Here is a 22159-nt window from a genome sequence, read left to right as displayed (position 1 = left end):
TAGGCAATAAATACTGCAGCTCAAAATGTCATATAATGTGACTTTACCCATAAGAAGTGCTAAAAGCAGTAAAATGAAATTATGCCCGCAGTGAGGCAGTGATAATTTCATTGACTAACATTATACCTGGCATTCTATTGAGTGGGGGGAATCTGACAGGGTCATTTCACAAAAATCAAAGGGAGCAGAAATGCGAAGGTAGAGGTTTGGGGGGGGGAAGCTTTAAGAAATCATGACATGAAATGAATAAATAATGATCTCAAAATGAAAAACTACAATCTCCTAGGGGAGGCCATTGACATAGACTGAACTCATTGTCATGTTCATGAAACAGATTTGACAAAAAATTTTTGCTTTGTGACATGATGCATCACCGCACTTGGAAGTCGCCGTTAGAATATGATAAAACATAGGATGCACATGTCACAGTAGCTGTGGCATTCAAAGGATGATTGATTGGTATTAAGGGGCACTGAGTATGTTAGGAAAACATTGGATCACCATAGTATGGGCTGTTGACTCAAAGAACACTGGTTCCATGAATTCATACTGCGCGCACCAGCAGAATCTGAAACCTATTCTCTTTAATTGACAAGTTGTGTTAGAACGCGTGTCCACTGAGCCTTAGATTTACACTCTTGGCTTACAGGAATAAATCCTGTCTTCTACTGTCGTAGCCCAGGGTTTAAGGTGTTGCAGATTCTGAGAGGAATTTTCATTCTCATCAGCTGAAATAAGTGGTTATCTGAGTTATACACCTCAATGCATCCATGCCTTTCTCCTCTGACCTCTCTCTTAAACAGGTTATTTTGGATGGTTTGTTGATTTCCCAAATAATCTAAATAAAAAAGCCCGGAGACCCTGAAGTATGAAGTTACTAGATCAGCAGCAAACCACTACGGTCAAAGTCACGCCATATGTTCTCCTCTCTGTTTGATTTAAATATTAACGTAAGCTATTGACCTCTATTTATATAAGTAAATGGATGTGGAACTGAAATAAATGTGTGTATCAAGTGAATTTGTAGCTATGAAAGACAGATAGAAATGTGAAAACTGATGAAACATGAATATTTGTGTTGGCCTTCTCATTGTTTGGCTGATACAAAAATCTTGCACCAGTCTCTCAGTAATTCAAAATAATATAATATAATATAATATAATATAATATAATATAATATAATATAAGCATACACCTTGCTCCTTCTTCCTTCCTGTTGCAAAAATGGTAGAGCATTCACTTTATTCGTATTAGTTTATAAAACACATTCAGCATCAACAGATGCTTCAAATCAAAGATACGTGATGAAGATTTAGGCCGACATTTGATTTTCTTCTACTTGAAATCAAGATTCTGATGATGTGATATGAATTAATTTTGGGTTCCTAGTTAGTCGTGTGAGAAAAAATAAATGTATACAAGCATGAACGATCAGCTGCCAGAGTCACATAACTGTATGTCTCACTCCACGCACAGACAAATAAACAAATCATTTTAGCTACATTTCGCAATTAAATATTCATTTTTAAAATAAATTATTAATTGTGACCAGATGGAATTTGAACTCCAGGTACCCGACAATCTGCTTGAGTTGTTAAACACGAGTTTCAGAGAAGTCTGATATTATCTGGCATAAAGTTCAGATGGTCTCGACTTATTTTTAAATTATCATTATTATTATAATATGTTTTTTAAAAGTGAGGGTTTGTGCTTTCTCTCCAGTCTCAACAGCCACATTGCACACACGAGTGATTTGACCAGAGGGGTGAACAGAGTCAGTGAGGGTCAGAAATCACCAGAGAGATGGGAGGGGGGACAGAGAGAGAGGAGACTGTCAGAGGAGGTTGGGTGTGAGAGGAGAGAGAGAATTGTATAACTATGAGATTAAATACAGTATGTCTGCCCTCTTCTGGTCACTACCATCATCATCTACACTCACAGTGAGGGAGGGGGGGGATGGGATGAGGTGAAGCAGTGTCCGAGACGAGGAGAGGGAGGGAGATGCAAGGGATGATGAAGAGCAAGGATCCGATGATGAGGAAAGAAGTGATAGCAAAGGTGTACTTAACCACTTCTCAAACATATTAAACATTTGAAAACACCATGAGGCAATTCCCATCATTATTTGTTATCATGTGCAACCCATATCATAACAATTAAAATTGTTTGTTTGTGCTCTGGTTATTATTCTATTCCCTTGTCATAACCACGAGGAAATTCTAATTTCATATTATGTACCTCATTTACTGTTAATATTAATCCAATATTATGTGGAATGACATTTTCGAGTGACTAAATACTCCACGATGTTTCAAAATGTAATTAAACAGCGCTGCCATATCCTGCTATTTTCATGATTATTAAAGCAATGGTTCCAGTGGTTTGATTATGCAGGGGAGAAGAAAAAAAAAATAACAAAATGGAAATGTTTTGCCACCGTTTCTTGACTGACAACATTGTTTCTAATCTCATTAGCAGGAGGAAATTGACTGCAAACGATGAGTGCGAGTTCCTAATATTACTAATTTATTTCAGCGCGCCAGGTTCCTCGGCACCTGGTGTGTGTTTACTAGCTATAATTGCCACAGCTCTGACAAAAGGAAAGTCAGTGAAGGAAACATAAACTGGGTGGGTATGGAAATACGAGTGTGTGTGCGTGTGTGTATGTCTCAGCATTTGTGTGATGTGCCTACACATTCTTGGGCTAATGCATAAATATGTTCTCGTGGGGTCCGACTGTGCCTTCAGGTGCTACCGGGGCAGGTGTGTAGCCAACAGGCAGGAGTGATGCCCAGCTAACCAACTCAAAGATGAGAGGTTCAGTCTTAGAAGAGCAAGTTAATGGTCGGCTGGATTAGGCTCTGTATGTCAATAGGAGACGACTGGTTCAGATGTGGTGGGGGAAAAAAAAAAGAAGCAAAAATTAGCCACAGGGAGCAATGGAGGATGTCAGATAACATAGAATTCATAGTGGATGAGTGATGAGATAAAGCATTAAATGATATGTAAAAATATCATCTGCCCCTAAAACCCACCAAATCAATGCACAGATACAGTATAGTCATGTGTTTGTTAAAGTCTGTCAGCTGGTGTTCATATACATATACTTGAGGTCCATATTATTGTTGTTTAGAAGGTATTTATCTTCACTCTCAATGCTAGATTCTGGCCTTGAGTGACTTTGTGTGTGTGTGTGTGTGTGTGTGTGTTGGTGGTTGTGTTACATTTTAACCGTGTATAAATAAATAATACATATTGACAGATTGAAAATAATAATTCTGAGACAAACTGACAGAAATAACAGCAGGGTCTTTTTTGGGGTAATTACAGCAGTATTGTGCCTGTCCCTGAGTGTATGCATTTCGCATGTTCATATGCACAGTATAAGACTGGCTGATTGTGCATGTGCCTGCTCACCTCTGTTAGATGCATTTTCACTTGTTTCCCTCCCTCTCCCTCACAGTCTTTAGTGTGTGAGTGTGTGTGCGTGTGTGTGCGTGTGTGTGTACCTCAGGGCTTTCAGGGTAAGCCTTCGTGCCCTTGTGCTCCTCATCAGACTCTGTGACTGGAAGCGTAGCTGTAGGGTGGACCTCCACCATGGGGACCCTGGGACCAATGGGGGACAATCACTTCTGGTTCATAGCTGCAAGGAAGGAGACAGACAGATACATGGATGAAAAGAGTTAAAAAAAAAAAAAAAAAAAAGAGCATGAATTTTGTTTGCACTCCCATCTTTGTCCCCTTTCCCTTCCTCTCCATCCCTTGCAGTAATCCGTGCTTCCTCTCTTTAAGAGGCCTGCAAGGAGTTTCACAAGATATCACCTTTCACAAGATTGTGTTTTGTGTATGTGTGCGTCTTATTATAAGTGTATTTTAAGGGAATCTTCTGTCAACACTTCCTCATCTGCCTGGTCACATGATCTGGGTCTTTGACACAGCTAAGCAAGCCTCTTCCTGCAACAGAACTTGGACGGGATACACTTTACCTTCCAATAATAAAAGAAAAAACTGCATACATGGATCACTTTTTCAAATAGTTGTGCAGATACCAGCTGCATTACTAAATGACTTCCTGCATTTTCACTTCTTTGTAGTGTAATTGGAACCACTTAAATTGTGATTATGCAGTTAACTTTTTTTTTGATAATTGCACGTTTGTTCAATCCAAAGACTTGTATTGAAATATTTCCCCGACTTTTGAATAATCAATCAACAAATTAGCCAACAACCCAATGATATTTGTGTTTTTCCATCAACCACACCATTGTGACCATTTTATTGCATTGCTACAAGGCAGACAGAGTAATTCATTGCTGCTCGGGGTATAATAAATTCCATCTCAACACAGCTGTATTGATCCCAAACTAGGTTTCAGAAACACGAGACAGTAGAGGAGCGACATATTGTTGGTTTGGTCATACAACTAATGTCAGATTTGCAACGTCGCATTTAGTTTTTGCTAAATGTCCCATCTGACCTTCGACTTAATAAGTGTTTTTTTAATTATCTACAGGCAGTGTTCTAACTCTTTGGCATTAGAAATGAGAGTTTCTAATGATTCTATGCAAACAATGTCATAAGGCAGGTTAACAACGCTGGTGTTATTTTCTATTGTTTACTTAGTATGCAGGGACTTGGGGCACTAGTTTCATCTTAATAACAAAGGATCAGATATTTGCTGCTAAAAGCCAGTGACACACTGTGGTGATCCACAGGGGAGGAGGATGATGAGAGAAGCCTCGCCACTGATAGGCATCGAAACTGATCTTAACAAACGTTTAGACAAAACAGTTCGGTAATAACGTGCATGGGTGAAACGTATAGCTGTGAAAACATTCCGTTGAAACCAGATATGAAAAAATGATTGCCGTGTGGTGCACAAGCTGTCATAATCGAAAAGATGAGTTCAGTCTATCATCTTACGACTGAGCGTTTCGGAATTCACTCTCACACATGACCTCATTTAATTATCAGTCCTCTCTGTTCTCCGAGTCTTTCGTTAGCGCCGGAGCATCTGTTGTTGCTCTTTGACTTTTCAAAGTGTTTCAAAAGTAACACAGTTACAAAGCGCCGCTCTTTGACACATGACAGATTTAACCGCACACACTCATCAATTCCACCTCACGCCGCACCCTTCTGTCTTCACAATGGATTCCAAATCTCAACCGGTGACTTCACCTAGATCGGATTACCTGCTCCGTTCCTTCAGTGAGAAGAAAAGTAGATTTCACCTCTGACCCCTGGGTTCTCTTGACAGGTGTCATGCACATCAACACTGAGTAGAGTTCCACTTCCTGCATAGTTTGGCTTCGTTTAATACCACGGGCGAGTACCTTACCAAAGGCTGCAGCGAAACTGGTATAAAGACGTACACTGAGACTAAACATTTGCATAAATGCAACATTAACAAACTAAAAAACAAATGTTATATATTTATAAAATCTATCATATTTTGCTTTCCTCTTTGCTTGATGTTCACATATTGCTCAGAGACAATAACAAACACTACTTTTGTTTCTGAAAATTCTGTTTGTTTTGGCCTCACATTCATACAATTTGCAAAAATCCACTGCATATGACAAAGAAATAGTTATCCCGTAATATAACAATTTTTAACATTTTGCCTTTTTATACGAATTCAGGATTAATCTCACATGTATTGTCATTTATGTCTGCCACTGAGTACAGAATCCGGGGTGAATCAGAACAGGAAGAGGATAGTCTGATTGTGTTTTGTGAAGTGAAATAAAAGGAGGAACCTTGTTGATGTCGGATGAATAGAATGATCAAAATTAAATAAAAGGTAAGGTTATTTCCAATTAGGAAATATTAAAAAATGTAAAAAACAAAACAAAACACGTTTTGCACTGCTTTCATGCTGATAATGGAAGCAATCTGAGGTTTGGAACAGTAATAGTGGTGATTTTTGTCCTTTGTGTTGCAACTACATAAACTTCCATGTCAAAACAAACACTTTCATTTTGAAATTGTGTAAGATATTATCTCAAGTATTGTAATTGCAATATCATGATGGAATATTTATTGAGTAAATAATTTAAGCTCATATTGCACAACCCAATAGTTGTTTTCCCCACACAGTTTAACTATTCTATTCTATTTCTATTTCTATTCTATTTATAACCAGTTTACTCACATTTTGAGAATTGCAATATCCAAGATTTTAAGTCAGTTGTTTGCAAGGTTCTCATCAACCCAAGGAGATAACTTGGTCATGAAAGTACCGCAATATTATACATTTATGGTATGAAAAACAAAGTGTCTGTAGCAATATTTCCAGAAAGAAATACCGCCTTGAGTTATTGCTAATGTAATCTCCATAAGCAGATATCTGCATATGAATACAGGCCGCTGAGACAATAGCCAGTGGGTTCTGACATTGCAAATGGACGCCAGACACCTCCATCTGCTGCAATTTCATCTTAAAAATGTCCATTATGAAAGGATCACAGGAGATGCAGCGTGTTAGCCATTGAGCTCACCACTTCTAGTAATTGTTTGTCAGGAATGAAATCGTCTTCTTCAGCTTTTTTTTTGACAGTGGATCAGGAGTAAAATCATGCAGGGAATAATGGAACAAGACGGCGTAAAAGCAGTGAGCCGATACGAGCAAAAGCCTGCACACCTCCGACTTCTTTGCAAGGTGACACGTGAACTTTGCCTTTGTGCGGAATAAAATCAGATCACAGTCACACTCAAAATGCCACCAAATTTCCTGTGACTTGTATATACAGTATATAACTGCATTTGATAAAAAATGCCAGTATCTCCAGGTGTAACCAAGTCAACCAGGATTGAAATCTTTCAGATTTCTACTTAAAGACAACTGAGCAACAGCAGAGACAAGAGACAGACACAGCAACAGAAGGAGAGAGTGAGAGAGAGAGAGAAAGGGATGATCAAAAGGATTGCAGCCATAATGATGAGGCCTCTGACTGGACGGATGCTGCCTCCATCCAGTTTGCTCTCATTAATGTCAATTCTCCTCTGTCAGATACAGTGTGGCAAACAGGATATAGATGCCTTACACCCATACTCTCCTGTCTGCGCACACACACACACACACACACACACCAATGCCAGGCTGCATAAATCCAAACTTAACTTAAAGGTATAATAATAATTCCAATATATCTCTGTTTGTGTATTTTACGTTTCTTGCTAAAAAATCAGATTACTAATCTATCACTCCAGGCAGGTAATCTCCAATATGCCAGTCCTCTACGTAAACCCTGAATTGTTTGCAGCTCATTCTCTTAACCTATTTCTCTTCAATCCCTTTATTTAGAAGCACACGCGAAAATGACAACAACTTTTCTTTGTTCAGTCAGGATGGCAGTAACCAGATCCCGTCTGTGGAGATGACACAACACAGGATAATGCCTCTCGGTTTCACCTGTTCCTCAGATCCATGTCAGTAGGAGTGAGTTCTGGAAAACCCCGTCACAGATCCCACATACTGTCATGAATACCCGCGGCCACATCCCTCTGCTATTACACGGAGCCAACGCCACATTCAGGCACAGTTACAAAACAAAATAACCTCTGAAATGAGTGCACTAGTGTGGACACCTGATAGTGATCATCATCATCCACCAATGTTGCTGCAATACAGAAGATTTCTACAGATCAGTGTCACCATGTATAGTTGCAATAGAACAGTATATACCACATCACTATATGTCATTTTATAGTGATCGTCTAACCCTACGATATCATAACCTGCAGAATCCAAAACTGAATGTTGGTCAGTTAAGGTGCAAATGTGTTCCCTCTCAATTTTGTTTTAATGGAATTTTTACTTTTTACTTTTTTCACTTGCATTTGTGATGCAAATTCCCGAGGGTTCTTTCACCAAAAGTTTACAGCTATAATGTTGTTAGTTTTAAACACTTCTGCCAATTTAATTGAACCTCCCCTAGCTCCAAATTTAATTTTTACCTACTATTAAAATGCCGTTGCGTGAAAGAAGTAAAAAAAACCAAAAAAACTTTGTGAGAGGTTTTTACAAGTTTGTGAGTAGGATAACTGACATTTTATCTGGAATAATGGGATATTCAGATATATTTTGCCTGATGACATCACACTACACTGCTTGCCTGATGAATTCACACCTTTGTTGCTAAGAGCAATAAATGTTCAATTCTTCAAAATACTGAATCACTCCTCACACTCCAAACCCAACCTGCTTAGATTCAGGCTGTTTAACTTCAACAGCTTTTCAAGAGGAGATTTTCCACTTTTGAAAGACACTTTCAATGAAGCGTGTTCTCATAATGAAGTGCTGTTTAGCATTAGCCATTCATAGCTTCAAGTGGGAAGTATAATATCCCACAGGCCGCTTTCACTCTTAAACCACGGTAATGGCATTTTCATTTAACCCCTTAATATATGTTAATCCACGGATGTCAATGGGTTTTCTTAACACTCACGCAGAGGCCGTCTGAGGCCGAGAGGCCAGAGAGGAGTGAGCTGCAGGCACACAAAGGCTGGCTTGAAAGACCGCCCTGATATTTGATTTAATAAGAGAGCCTTCCTTAAAACAAAGGCACTTTGTTGGTGCTTGGCTCTGTGTGCTGTGTTTGATGTGTGTGTGAGAGATTAAGTGGGGGTTGCATGTACAAATTCATGTATGAACTTGTGTGTTGATGTGAGTCTGATGTGAGTTTTATCCACCCACTAGAAGGTCTACCAAGGTCCACTGTTTGTTTGGCTTCTTCTGGTTGGGTTGCCAGTTTGAGAGACACTTCACCTCAGAGCCAGCAAAAAGGGTCTAAAGATGGGGTGGGGAGAGAGAGAGAGTGATGAATATTAACGGCCCATTGAAATGAAAATCCCAGCAGTCCCTTGAGACCAAGGGCTTAGAAGTCATTGCTAAAGGGATCTCCATCTGCTTCTATCTATCTATGTTTGTATCTGAGATAAACACCAAAAACCTGGTCCTAACTGGTTAATATTTTAATTGTGGCAAGGTTAAGGACAGTTAAGAGGACAGCTGTGCGAGTCTGTGTGTGCTTACTGTAGTGCGTGTCTCACCGAGGAGGGTGTGAGACATTCACTGAGACCAAATCAGCCACAATCTGGCCTCAGAGAGCTGCACTGACTGAAAATCAAGCCACCCACAATCACAGGTTCTGTGCAATTGCATGTGGGAGTCGTCTGCCTATAGATGCAAATGGATGGATGCGAGGCTTTAATGTTTTTCCCCGCTGCTAACGTAGATTCTGTTGCGAATCATTTCAAACAGATGATGCAATTGGAAATGAGGCAGGTGTCAAGCCAAAATCTACAAAATATATTCAAGAGTCCCCTCAGACTTGATGCTTGCAGATCTGAGGACGGTGGGACAGAGGGAGTGCACTGCAGAGGTTCTTGTTTGACTGCCAACTGAACAGGTTCTGCAGTTTCCTTCCAGCTGCCGTCCAGTTTTCTTGGCTCTGACGTATCAGTGTGTCACATGAAAACAGGAGCCCACATCCTCTGCTTCTCTTTGATGGTAAAAGTCAGTGTTTGCTTTCGAAGATCACAGAAGCACCACGCCGTGAGTGAGAAGTGGCTTAGTGGTTAAGACCCTACCTTGTGTACCAAAGACATCATGGTCGCAAGTTCGATTCCATCCCTGGCTAATTGTACTTGATTCCATTGTAAGTCGCTTTGGATAAAAGCGTCTGCTAAATGACATGTAATGTAAAGTACACAACATTTTACATGGGAATGTAGAAAATTCTTCGTAAATTACATTTTTCAATTGTGTAGTAAGTGAAAAAAAGAGTTCACAGAATTACACTTGAATTACACAAAATACAGAAGCGTGTGAGCCAACCGGAACCACACACAGACCAAAATGTCTCTTTATGAAAAACTGGGCATTTACAGAATTGCTGCTCTGAGTCAACATGATTCTGTCAGTACTTTCATGACCACTAATCATTTGCAACTTGGACATGTCGGCATTGCCGCGCTGATACTGAAGGGTATAGCACAATTCCTGACATGGCAGAGCCGGTTTGTCGTTTTGCTAGGTGTCAGTGGTTTTTCAATGAGCCACGGGGCATGTGGCAAATCTGAAGGTCCTTATGTTTGTCTGCTACCTCTCAGCCAGACACAGGCCAGCCCAGGTCACCGCAACTCCACAACTAATCTGTGTCATCACCACTGCATTCACCCACTTTCCTGACAATGTGTTACACCCCTCCAATCCCTCCCTCCACTGCCTGTTACCCCCTTTCTTTTAGCTTCACTAAATCGCCTTTACTTCCTCCTTTCATCCGTTGTCTCATTCTATCCTCCTCCTACCCCCTGCTTTATTTTTGTTACCCATTCTCCAATCCCCCCACTATTTTATTCTCCTCCTAAATCTCCTCTCATTTTACTTTTTATATATCTCATCCCTCTTCCTGTCCTCATTACTCACCCTTCTCCCCAACTCTCCTTGCCTGGTCTATTCTCCACTCCTCTTCTCACATCAGAAAGTGTTGGGTTTTGACATGTGCCTCCAGGAGTAGTGACCCATGAAGTAATTAGAGAAGGAATCTTGCCTTCTCTTCCTCCATCTTCACTGCTCTGTCTGCTCTGAGCTGGAGATCATATAAAAAGCTGGTTATGTTTACTCCCTGATCCATCTAATTTCTGTAACGAGGGCCAAGCCAGTCTCATCTCCTTACTGTGCCACGCTTAGACCGAGGCGTTTGGCTGCAGAGGCGCCCCAGGCCCCCGGGGCAGCGTGGAGCTTCAACCACACTGTTTAGCAGTGGAGATGAGACTGGGACCTAACCGGATTAACTCCCAACCAGCACAGGTGGAGGGACCCTGCTTCAAACACACACACACACACATAAAAATGCAACTTTACACTATTTAATGTATCTTCAAAAATGTGCTGGGATGAGAAATCTGTTTGTGTGTGTGTGTGTGAGGCCAAAAAAATAAAAATAAAAAAGTAAAAACTTGAGCCGCTGCAATATGAGATGAGAGAACACAATTACGAATTGTTGCGGAGCTTACGGCCACTCCGGTGATAAGTCTCAAGTGCTGTGATATCAAATTGCTTGAGCATAGAAATCACCCGCTTTACCCCCACTCAGAATTGAAAATATTTGCCCCTGGATTCCAAGTGTAATATGAAGGGTAATGGCTGATGTATGTATAATGCAACAAAGCGAAGACTGAGGGCCATTTCAAAATATGACATGCTGCGGTGTCACATGTTTTGCTGAGCATCATTACTGAGTACTTTTCCATTCCTCAACATACAGATTACTAATTTAGAGAAATCTGGGGGATATTTGTGGTTATTTTTGTGTCACTGCTGGTAAACATGAATCAGCTCGCCTCGTGGGTCAAAATTGTTGTTATCTTTTGCCAGAAAAGCATGGAAAAATGACTAACAATGTTTTTGGAAGAGAGAGCCAAGGTAAAACAAGGTCCCACTCCAGAAGGAAGAAGCGTAATTCAAAATCCCATTTGGCATTTGTAATAATGCAAAGAATAAAACTGTAATCCTTTAACATAATCCCGCTCAGTGGTATGTTGCACTTGTCACACAAGTAAGGCTTTATATTAAAAAATGTACGGTGCAATTGCCCACAATCCACGGACTCATTGCTGGATGAAAACCACCAGTTTGGCAGATTGAGGCCACATGTGTGTTAAATGAACAGGGGAACCCAAACAATGTGGATGTTTTTAGACAGTTTCTGAGATTACAGATAAATATGTGAAAAGATTTACTGAGAAAACAATGTGAGGGGTGACCCAACACCTGGTGTGGCGTTCTTCTACTCGTCCAACTCATGTTGTGTTTCTGCATCTGTTTGTGTGCATTTCCTATTCCATGCAACTTTCTATTTTGTCTTGTTTGGTAAAAGAAAAAGTGCAGTTGTTGCAATCTAGGCTTACAAAGATTGTGACAGGTACCATACCAGGTACAACTTCTCCAGCAGCTACACATCCTTTACATGGTTGTTTTGGAAGCATGAGCAGGCAAGGAGTCTGACAGTTAGTCCTCAAACTGTCATTGTACGGGTACAAAGCATTCTGTTTCTTCCTGCTGTGATCCAGGAACATTTCATGATGCGCTGGCATAGCTACCACGAGTCTGCCTGTCCCTCTGCCTGTCCCCCTGACAGCTTCAAGCCAAAGACACTGGCCAGAGCAAGGCCACTCTAACCCAATTGAGCCATCAATTACTACTGATTAGCCTCAAAGTAACATCTGTCCCAGGAAGCATTTAACCAATATATTCTCCATAGTGACACACAGCAACAGAATTAACTGTCATAATGGGGTTTAATAGGGTTATTGGATTTTCAACATGTTCAAAAGCTTGTGATTTGGCTAATGGAATGGCAGATAGAATCCAAGCGGGCATTTGGCTGCTTTACATCTACATGTCTGTTTTCCATTTATGCCAAGAAATACGAAGAGGAAATTGAAATAATTTAAAATTATGTTGAAACAGCATCAGCCTACTACATGTTTAAATAGTTGATGTATTTATGTCAGACATTGCAGTGCAATGACAGCTGCATATAATGGTGTTTTTATCATTTATTTTTATATAATAATACATACTTAAATCAGTGCCAAACATCAAGAGAAATATCCAAAAGAAAAAACTTCCAGTACCGTACGGTTACATTTTATTTACCTCATGTAGCAGGAAGCTGGGAGGATACCCAGGAGAGTAGGTGTCACTCAAGCCTATGGAGCTGGTAAAACAATCTGTCAGTGTGATTTTGTGTGCTTGTGTATGCTTGAAAGCATGTGTTTGCAAGCATGCGTTTGCGCACGGCTGTGTGGGTGCATGCAGCTGTGCATGCATTTGCGTGCGTGTGTTGGTAAAACAATCCGTCAGTGTTTTGACAGCCATGTCACATGGCGGGGATCAGTCTCAGGGGGATCCTGAAATGAGAACTCCTGATTACCCCTCTATGCAAGATTCTGACATTTAACCTCAGCAACCGTGACTTACATGTACTGTAGTGCAGATGACTTTGCTTTGCAAGGAATTGTTTGTGCAGCAGGTGCAGATGGCCATTTGGGGGAAGTTTTTCAAGACGACAAAAGGCAAAGGGGTTCAACAATGAATTCCTTAGTCATTACAGTAAGCTGTTTTGTCACATCATCACTCTTGATACAAAACAGAGAAAGTCACATAAACAACTAAAGTAAAAAAAAAAAATAAACATCAAAAAGAAACTGATTCGAGTGGCTTTGTCTGGTCTTTGATGAGTCAAACAGGCTTTGATTACAATTCCACTGCATAAATATGTAAAATATGCAAAGCTATCTTGATTATTGTTTATTTTAATTCTGCAAATTCATTTGCAGGAACAATAAAAAGCACAGATTTCATACCTGGGAACAGAGTTGCCCTGTGCAACTTCGGCCTTATACTATGAGCCAGTGAGTCGTTTCAGTGCAGCTATTGGAGGTCAAGTGTCTTGCTCAGAGGTAAATCTCCAATAATTGTTGAGGGGAAAAAAAGAGCGTTCTCTGAACTTACAGTTTGGGAACTGAAAGGGGTCAGGGGCCACTTTCTCCTGGATCACCTCATGAAAAGAGCCGTGGTACGTTTTCTTGAGACTTAGACCCATGATAAGGATAAATTTCTCAAATTTCAGTTACAGGCTGAGAACAAGCCTGATGTTGAGTATTAATGGTTCAGAGGGGATGCACACAGTAATATAAACCCTATGTGCTGCGGGAAAAAAAAAACTGTGGTGGTTTTCTCTTCTTTGTGTTAATGGCGGTGGCGCGGTGACATAACATAACTCTTGATTTATAAGGCTATTTGAAATGCTATCGCTCGCGGGGCTGTGCTCACAGAGTAGGCAGGGAGGATGGCTGACAGCTCACTGACTTCAGGACGGGGAGACAGGAATGTCTTGTGTGTCTGTCCGTCCAGCTCTCCCTCCTCATCTCCCTGTCGAACATCTTTTGTTCTGCCTCGTCTTCTGTGTGTCGCTCATCTTGCTTTCCACACATCTTTCTTTTTTTTTTTTTCCATCGCAGTAACTAAGGGCCGTAGCACCGTGGGACTTTTTTTTTACAGCTCCAACAGTAACACTCCTCGGCATCCATTAAGTTCAAAAGAGACACTACACTGGGAACTTTTACACCAGGTGGAAACTAATACGTTCTGTCACCAAAGAACTTAAAGCTCTTCAGGAGTAAAAAGAAAAGAAAAAAAAATGGACAGCCTAATAGTGATATTCATTTCTCCACCTTAACCTTTCACTTCACCTGTTTTCCTGTCAGCTACAGGGGATTTTTGGAAATTATGGACTATACCAGTTTGACACTAGAATGATTTAATCTGACATGCTCATTTAAGCAAGTTGGTATTGTCAGCTAAAGACACCCAGTGAAGGCTGGGGGGGGGTCGGGGGGGTTGGGGGTGGCAGTGAGGTCAAGAGTGGGATGTGTGTGCAGGTATGAGATTAATGTATTTGGAGACACACCTGTTTAGCCCCCAGGATTAACACAGCCAACGAGAGCGATGGGATTAGTTTTAGAACATTTCAAATATTCCATAAGATTACCTAAAGACAAGAGCCCAGCTGAGGTCAACTATTGTCATGCACATAGGTGAACATGCTGTTTATGATACCTGTTTGTAAGTGTGCTCGCATTACCAGCTGTTGTAAGGTGATCACTGGAAAAATAGTGGAGAACACAATATAAGGCATAAGCAGGTTTGACTGGGTGGGAACTAAAGTAGCAACAGCCCTCGGTAGGGGAATTCCTGCATGAAAACAAATCCCTACACTGTCAAACGGGCCTGGGTGTTTGTGTGTTTAGGTATGCTTGAAGAATGTTGCCACTGTACATTGTCATTGTTGACAGGGAAACTGAATGCCGCATTTAACAGCAAGGGAATATCAGCAAAGGGAAACAGATAGTCTCATTGCGTTCAAAACGTGGCTACTGGAAGGAAACCACAAGAGCAACTATAAATAATACAGTTTCTGAACGGCGCTATAATTCCTGACACATCACTGAGTCAGCTTGGAAAAGCGTCAGGTGCTGTAGCCTCCCCGCTTTCTACTGTGGAAGTTCACAAACAGTCTCTCACAGGTATCAACAGATCGATCTGATTGACTGATATACTGTTTGCAACTACAAAAAACAACTGTAAAACTTCCTCAATATTAAAGGCGATAACTCGCGCTGTAGGCATGTTGACAGCATCAGACATGCGGAAAATCCTGGATTCAAGCATTTCATTAGTGTTCTGGAACCACGCTACAAAATGCCAAGCAGGTCGCATCTCACAACAAAGGTGTTGCCTTCCATGTATGATAATGTCAAAGAAAAACGTACTGGGGGTCTGAGCAGATTTAGTGGCCTCAACAATAGATCGCTGTTCTTGAAGACTTCTCTTCTTTTTACACTTAGTTTGACTGGTATTGGTATTATTATGTTCATGTTGATAATAAATGATTTCAATTTGACAATAAGGCCATAGTGTGGTACACTGCAAACAAATGATGGACATTATGAGTCATGACACCATGTCGACACAAGGGAAATGGCAATTAAAAAATGAATTGAGTTATCAAGACATAAAACCAATTATCCCAGACTAAACTAGATAAGTCTAAAAATGGCAGACCCATCTGTGCTAAAAGAGAGAAAAAAAAGATCCAGAAGGGAATTGAATTGTGACCTTAAAATCATCAAACATCAAATCAGTTTGGTTATTAAATATTTGTTCTGTGATTCAGCTATTTGTTTGACATGGATTGTTATTTCAGCATCTCAGAACCTAATCTGGATCCATGAGACCGGATCTCCAATTTTCACATTGTTGAAATGCTATATATTTAAAAACAACAATATTAATTTTAAGGTCATAATTCCGGTATAGAAATTGTCAAGTCAAGTAATCAAAACACCAAAATGTGGGTTTTGGACATGGGTAAGATTATTTATGCAATTTGTTTTTATTATTGTCATTATTATTATTAACAATTTTAGAATTCAAGCACACTGTATAAAGGGGGTAAATGTAATGGTTATGCTGGTTAGTGACATCTGTTCTGAATCAAAGTTAAGGGAATACAACGGTCCACAACGTTGGCAATAGTAACAACCTGTAGGAACAGAGTGTGCTGCCTGTAACTGTGACTCATGCACTCTACCGTTTCTGTGGTTAGTCTAAATGCTCTGACCCCAGCATCAGTCACCCTCAGCACACAGACAGGCTCTTATTTTACCGTCTGAGGTATTTACCATCCTATTCAGTGCGAGAGCTGCTGTAAAACTATACTACCATGATCCAAATAAAAACAACAACCCCGGAAAAAATTTAAATTAAAAAAGATATAAGCTGTTGATGGGAAATGCAGTGCAGTGTTTTGGGAAGTGGAATATGAGGGTGGACTATTTTAAATGCAGAGTGCCAGCAACCTCAGCCATGGCCTGGCTCAGCTTGTAATTATTGTTTAAACTGGAAGCCACAGCCAAATCACTGTGATTACAACAAATCCCCACACAAACATTGTTTAAGGTTTTGAGGTTGTGTTGTCTAAAGGAAAACTGTTAGCTGATTTAAAGAAAGGGAGTGTAAATAAAACACATCCTGGATAAATCTGTGCCAGTTTGTTGCGACATCATAACACGAGCTCTCTGCCATGAGTCAGCCCCGTCTGGAAAGTCATATTTCAGTCAGATTAGCAGCCACCTCATGATTGTCTGTTTTCCCACTTATTAAGTCCTTTAGCCTCTAACTTCATTAAACCTACATCATCTCCCCTGATTAACTGTAATTTACACCTCTAAAACTCGTTTTATGTGTGTGTTTTTAAGACCTAACAAGCCAAATCCATAGGAACCCAAATAAAGTCAACTCTGACATCTCCGCTTGTGGCCCTCCTAAATCTTCTCGTATCCAAACACCCCCCTCCTCGCTTTCCCTTTAAACACACAACCCTGTTATCACCCTTGCTTCCTCTTCCCTCCTTCCCTCTCCCTCATTTTTTTTTTCAAAGCATGAGAACGGGGCCAGGGCGATTAAGGAATCCTAGCCCTGGCTAATCACCCCGGACTGGAGCACTTCCGCTGTGCTGATTACCGAGGAAACCATTAAGAAGAAGAAAGTGGTTGGATCTTTCATCCTGGTCTGCTGGGCTCAGGGGAGGTCAGAAAGGGGTGTGTTTGATAGGCCATTTACCCTTCCTGTTCTTATTATTCCAGCATTTCCTCTATCTGGACTCAACACGACTGTGGCAAGCGGAGCCCAGGCCCATCTTACCCTCCCTCCCAAAGGGCTGTAATTATTGCCATACTGGCTTCCTGGACTCACTGGTACGTATGCATGACACTACATTGATTCGCGGACACACACAAATGCACACATGCACCCCTCATAACACATTCCCCTCGTTTTCACACCCTCACACAAGGCTCATATCTGTCCCTCACCCAACCCCCCCCTCCCCTCCTCTCCTGCCCCATCTATGCTGGGTCTAGTTGAGCAGCAGTGACCCTGGAAGAAACAGTTTACATGCATCTACAAGAAGTGCCCCTTCCTCCCCTAATTTCCACGTCTTTCCACAAAGAAACAAAACCAGTGTATTTGCGTGCATGAGGGCCTCATGGGTACTGTCACAGATGGTGCTAATGATGTGTGCCTCAGCAGAGGCAGCGCCCTCGTTCGCGCTAGACTGGTGACATATGCTCAGTCGCAGGGCCATCAGTGGAGCACGGCAGCCCCCAGTGTCCAAGAGACGCCCCTGTAACCCCTCCACTACAGCGACACAATGACAGATACAGACCATAAACAAACAGAGCTTGGCTCTGCCCCTTTTCTCTTTTCATTGTATTTCAATCTGTTTCTTTCTCAGTGCCCCCCCCTCACTCCCTGTTACTTCTCCCTCCCGTATGCTATTCATCGCTCCTGTGCCTTTTCCCCTCATGTCCCCACTGAGCCTGACTTGATGGATGACCCTTTGCTTTAGTGATTAGGGTCCCCGTGGGGGCCCCTTTGCTCCTCTGTAGGAATCCGGGTACAGTGGAGTGACAGTGCAAGTTCAGGCCGCCGTCTGGCCGCCTGAGTGTAAGCATGTGCATAACAGATATCAGGGGGATTTGTATAGAAGGGTGACAGGACATATCAGCCAAGTGGTGTCCCTTGGTTGGTGATTGGACAGAGCACTAACTTGTCTCTGTGTCCTGCGGCCTTACCCTCCATGCACCAGAGCAGAGCTTCTGCTTTTACTGTTGCAGAGAGATTGAGACGAGACCTGATGCATGGCAGTGTTATGATTTTGTTTTTCCTCCAGCCTCTGCAGATGAATCTCCAAAACATTTATATAAAATAAGAGTAAAATTGCAATTAACATTAATATTAAAATATGAACTAGAATATAAAATCTCGTATTTTTTTCTTGGTAATTTTCCTGCATTTCCATACAGTGTATTGTTACAGTATACAAAGGTGACACCAAAGTACTGACACTTGAACAAAAAGGGGGGGAATTCTTCGAACATGAGGGAGACCAAAAAGCCCATTGACCGTCATTATCCCTGTAACTCAACCTCCTCAGGATTACTGTAATTCCATACTAATGCACCATGGGTATAAATGAACCTCCAGAGACTTTTTGTACTTTATGGCGATGACACACCTGCTTTTTGTACAAGTGCATACCTTCAAAAAGTCGTGAAAATGCTAAAAGGTAGCGTTGGACAAATTACCAATTCAGAGGAGCCCTTGGGGTACACGATCTGGAATCAGTCGAAAGTGTTGGAGTAAAAACATTGTGTCGTGTTTCTGTAACCAAGAGGATGTAACCAAAGATGCCTTTTGTTACAGATAAAATAGAAAGCCAGTTGTCTCAACATTTGTTTCGAGGGGATGTTTAGTTGATGAGCTCATGCCAAGATTCACTTCATGTAAACTGATTAGCCATACATGTGCACTAACTGCAGAGTGTGTATGCAAAGCAAGCAAAAGGTATAAACATTGGGTCCCCTGATTTTGAAGGTACAGTATACAGTAGCTGCACTGACAAGACACAAAATGTGCACGAAGACATTTAGAAACCAACACAATTATGTGCAGAGTTGATAAACTTTGATTTTATTCAGCTTTATACTGCAGGTACTACTGATCAAATGAACAATCTATATCACATGCATCATCAGCATCAAATGTGGGAGACCTTCCTTCTGTGCAGAAAAATCACAGTTGACAAATACATAATTAATGACTCCGTTCTGTACATGAAATCTGCCATGCAGTAAAGTTCAGCCACAATAAAACGTACGTTTACCTCCTCATTATTTCAGTATCTGAAATACTGAAAGTAGAACAAGTGCCTCACAGTGATACGAACCATATTTGAACTATCTCTCATGGAAACCAAGAAATAAATATCCACAGTAAGGGCCGTGCCATGCAAAGGAGAAACTCAGATTCTTGTTTGGGTTGTCTCAGTGTTTGCACGTTGTTTACAAGCACCAGAAAATTCTATTCCAGATATTCAAAAAAAAAAAAGATGAAAAAAGACGATTGTTCTAAATTTTGCTGGCACTGTCCCGGTGGTCTGAACCGGTCATCTTTTCTTTCTTACTTAATGATAATGGACACCATGTGAGGAAGCCCTGGTACCACAGACAAGGCAGTAGGCTGATTGAAGGAAAGTAAAAAAAGAAAAAGGGGGGTTGAATATTTATGTTCACAGAGCTCACATCCGGAGATAATCTGCTTTATCCTAAGATGATCTTTCGCAGTTTATACACAATGGCTGAATTCTAATTAATGGCAGAGAATCTACGACATAGTGACCCAGGGATGTTTTTGTCCATCACAGAGTTGTCTGCTTATTAGCCACGGCTGGAGCCACTCACATCTTATATGTATGAAGTGCAGTTGGTAGAGTTTAGCAGGAGACATTAATAGTAAAGATAAAGATATTAATGTCATCATAATAATAATAATAATAATACATTTTCTTTTTGAGCCCTAATGAAGTTCTGATTCGACAGTCATGCAGCAGGCCTGTAGGTTAGATGAGTTGACAGTCTAGTCTCCAAAGACATCTAATGTTAGTACAAAAACCTGAAACATTCATGGAAATATACTAGTAGAGTACTCGTGAAAAGGTTTTTTGTGTACTTTAGTGTTTGAGGAGGCAGAAACAGCTCTTCTTGCATTATATAAGTCACAATTCTTCCGATATCTATTGCACTTGTTACCCAAACAACGTCAAAGTCAGCACTGCACACACTGGTGCCCTAAGTGAGTCACCGGGTAAGTTTGAAGCTGTTTCGGTCTATCTGGATCTGTGTGAGGGGTGGTGGTTTCTACCGATTTGACTTATCCAAAAACCGCCAAAGCTGTCACTGTGCACACTGGTGCCCTGACTCTAAGTTTGAAGCCTGTCGCAGCCCCTTGCATTTAAAGATAGATGTATATGATCAAACATTGCAACAGGGGCTTTCAGACGGTCCACGGTGTGTGCATTCGTCCCCCGACAGTTAGATGTGTGGGATCTGTTTGTGTCATCCCAGCTTCAGTGTCTTGCCATGTCATTTTTCATTCCACTACTAACTGCACTGGTGGATGAGGATGTGTGTGTCTGTGTGAAAAGCACACCTGGTAGAGAAGGAGACCTCTAACCACAACCCCTCCACTAATGGACCCTCCTCCCTCACATTCCCCAACACCTCATTCTGTGCCCATCCCAACTTCTTCCCTCCCCTTCTTCCAATGCCCTAGGGGTAGAGATTGATCTGTGTCTGTGGCTGGTGAGGTCACACTTGGCAACCTGAGGTTTCAGAGTTCAGAAGAGTAAACTGGAGGAACTTTTTTTTTTTTTTGCATGAGAAAGTTGAAAAACATGTAGTTCCTGTATTAGGGAAAAGGGTATAGTAAACAGATTGGAATGAAGACCTTTCATTATTTGAGGAAAAATAGAGTGTAGTGGTAAAATAGAAGAAAACTAATTATTATTATTATTGTTACAGATCAGGAAGGATATGTGTTTCTAGAGGTGGAGATTAAATGGAGAGGGGCAAAGCTATATTTGATGGGTTTTTGTATATAGCTGTTGGACATCAACTGCAGTGTTCATCGTTATTCAGTTCAAGATATGTCCAAGAGTGTACACTCCCCTGGGAAACCTAAAGACATATCCTATGAGCTTAACACATATAACAATCATAGCACATGAATACAAACAGCCTCTCTCACAAAGCCCCAGATATTTTTTTTTAAGGATTTGTTCTGTACAGTTGAGGAAAGACAGACAAGAAAAGACAGCAGAGCACATGTCATGGAAGTCAGTCTGGATGAAAAGATTTGTCTCTCTTTCCTCAGTCGAGTTGTCACACTGTGCAGTCGTGCTGCAAAACTTTACATTTTTTAAAAGTCTTGACAATGTCCCATCAATATCAGGACACTGATGTCAAGGAGTTCTCTCAGTGAATACTTGCAGTACACGCAATCAAAGTGTGAGCAGCCAAAACAGATTTCAGACACGGGTTTGAAACCCTCACTTTTTCCATTAATGTGTCAGTGGCTCAGCTTGACATGGCTGTATTAGCAGTCGTGTGTGTGTGTGTGTGTGTGGAAAGGATTGTGTGAATGTGCAGTGATTTACATTCCCCTCTTCACGTCAGATAAAAGCCTGAAATATTGTATGGAGTAAAAAAAAAAGAAAGAAAAAAGGGCGTCTCTCTTGCCAGTCGTAACTTTAGTTATCTGATCGATACCATGCAATTATAGAGATTTATGTCACCCAACATTCCAGGGCAAGTTTGTCTCCCAGCCACCTGTGGAAATATGATCTGTTTTTAACTCATGTAACACCGAGGAGAGGAGAAGAAGCAGGGAAAAGTTGAACTAACCTGTGTAACTTTTTCCACTATGAATACATCAACTGTAACCACATCTACAGTACAAAGACCCCATCACATAATGGTCTCTGAAGCACTATGTATCGTGTGTCCAGTCTAACTTGCTACAGCATTAAAACCACAACTTAGGCAAAGTCTGACCATGCAGTCACTCAGGTCACAAGAATCTGTTTGCCTGCCCCTAAGGTTCAACATTCATCACACCAGTTTCCTGTCTTGAAAAGTCTCTAACCCTGAAACACCTGATTCACCTGTGCAAAGGCGCTGCATT

At 41.0% G+C, this 22159-nt stretch overlaps 1 long non-coding RNA gene across 1 annotated transcript in view; it reads right to left on the bottom strand.

The window, feature by feature from the left end:
• The window catches only part of LOC122774521, a 159890-nt gene that overhangs the window by 43680 nt on the left and 94051 nt on the right, over positions 1-22159 (bottom strand). The window contains exon 4 of the long non-coding RNA XR_006360996.1: positions 3510-3643. This is a non-coding gene — a long non-coding RNA (uncharacterized LOC122774521). The remainder of the gene's footprint in view (positions 1-3509; positions 3644-22159) is intronic.

The sequence above is a fragment of the Solea senegalensis genome, linkage group LG1 (genome assembly GCF_019176455.1).
Source record: "Solea senegalensis isolate Sse05_10M linkage group LG1, IFAPA_SoseM_1, whole genome shotgun sequence".
In the NCBI taxonomy this organism is placed as follows: domain Eukaryota; kingdom Metazoa; phylum Chordata; class Actinopteri; order Pleuronectiformes; family Soleidae; genus Solea; species Solea senegalensis.
The sequence above is the reverse complement of the archived record's forward strand: the minus strand, read 5'-3'. Positions and strand labels throughout refer to the sequence as shown.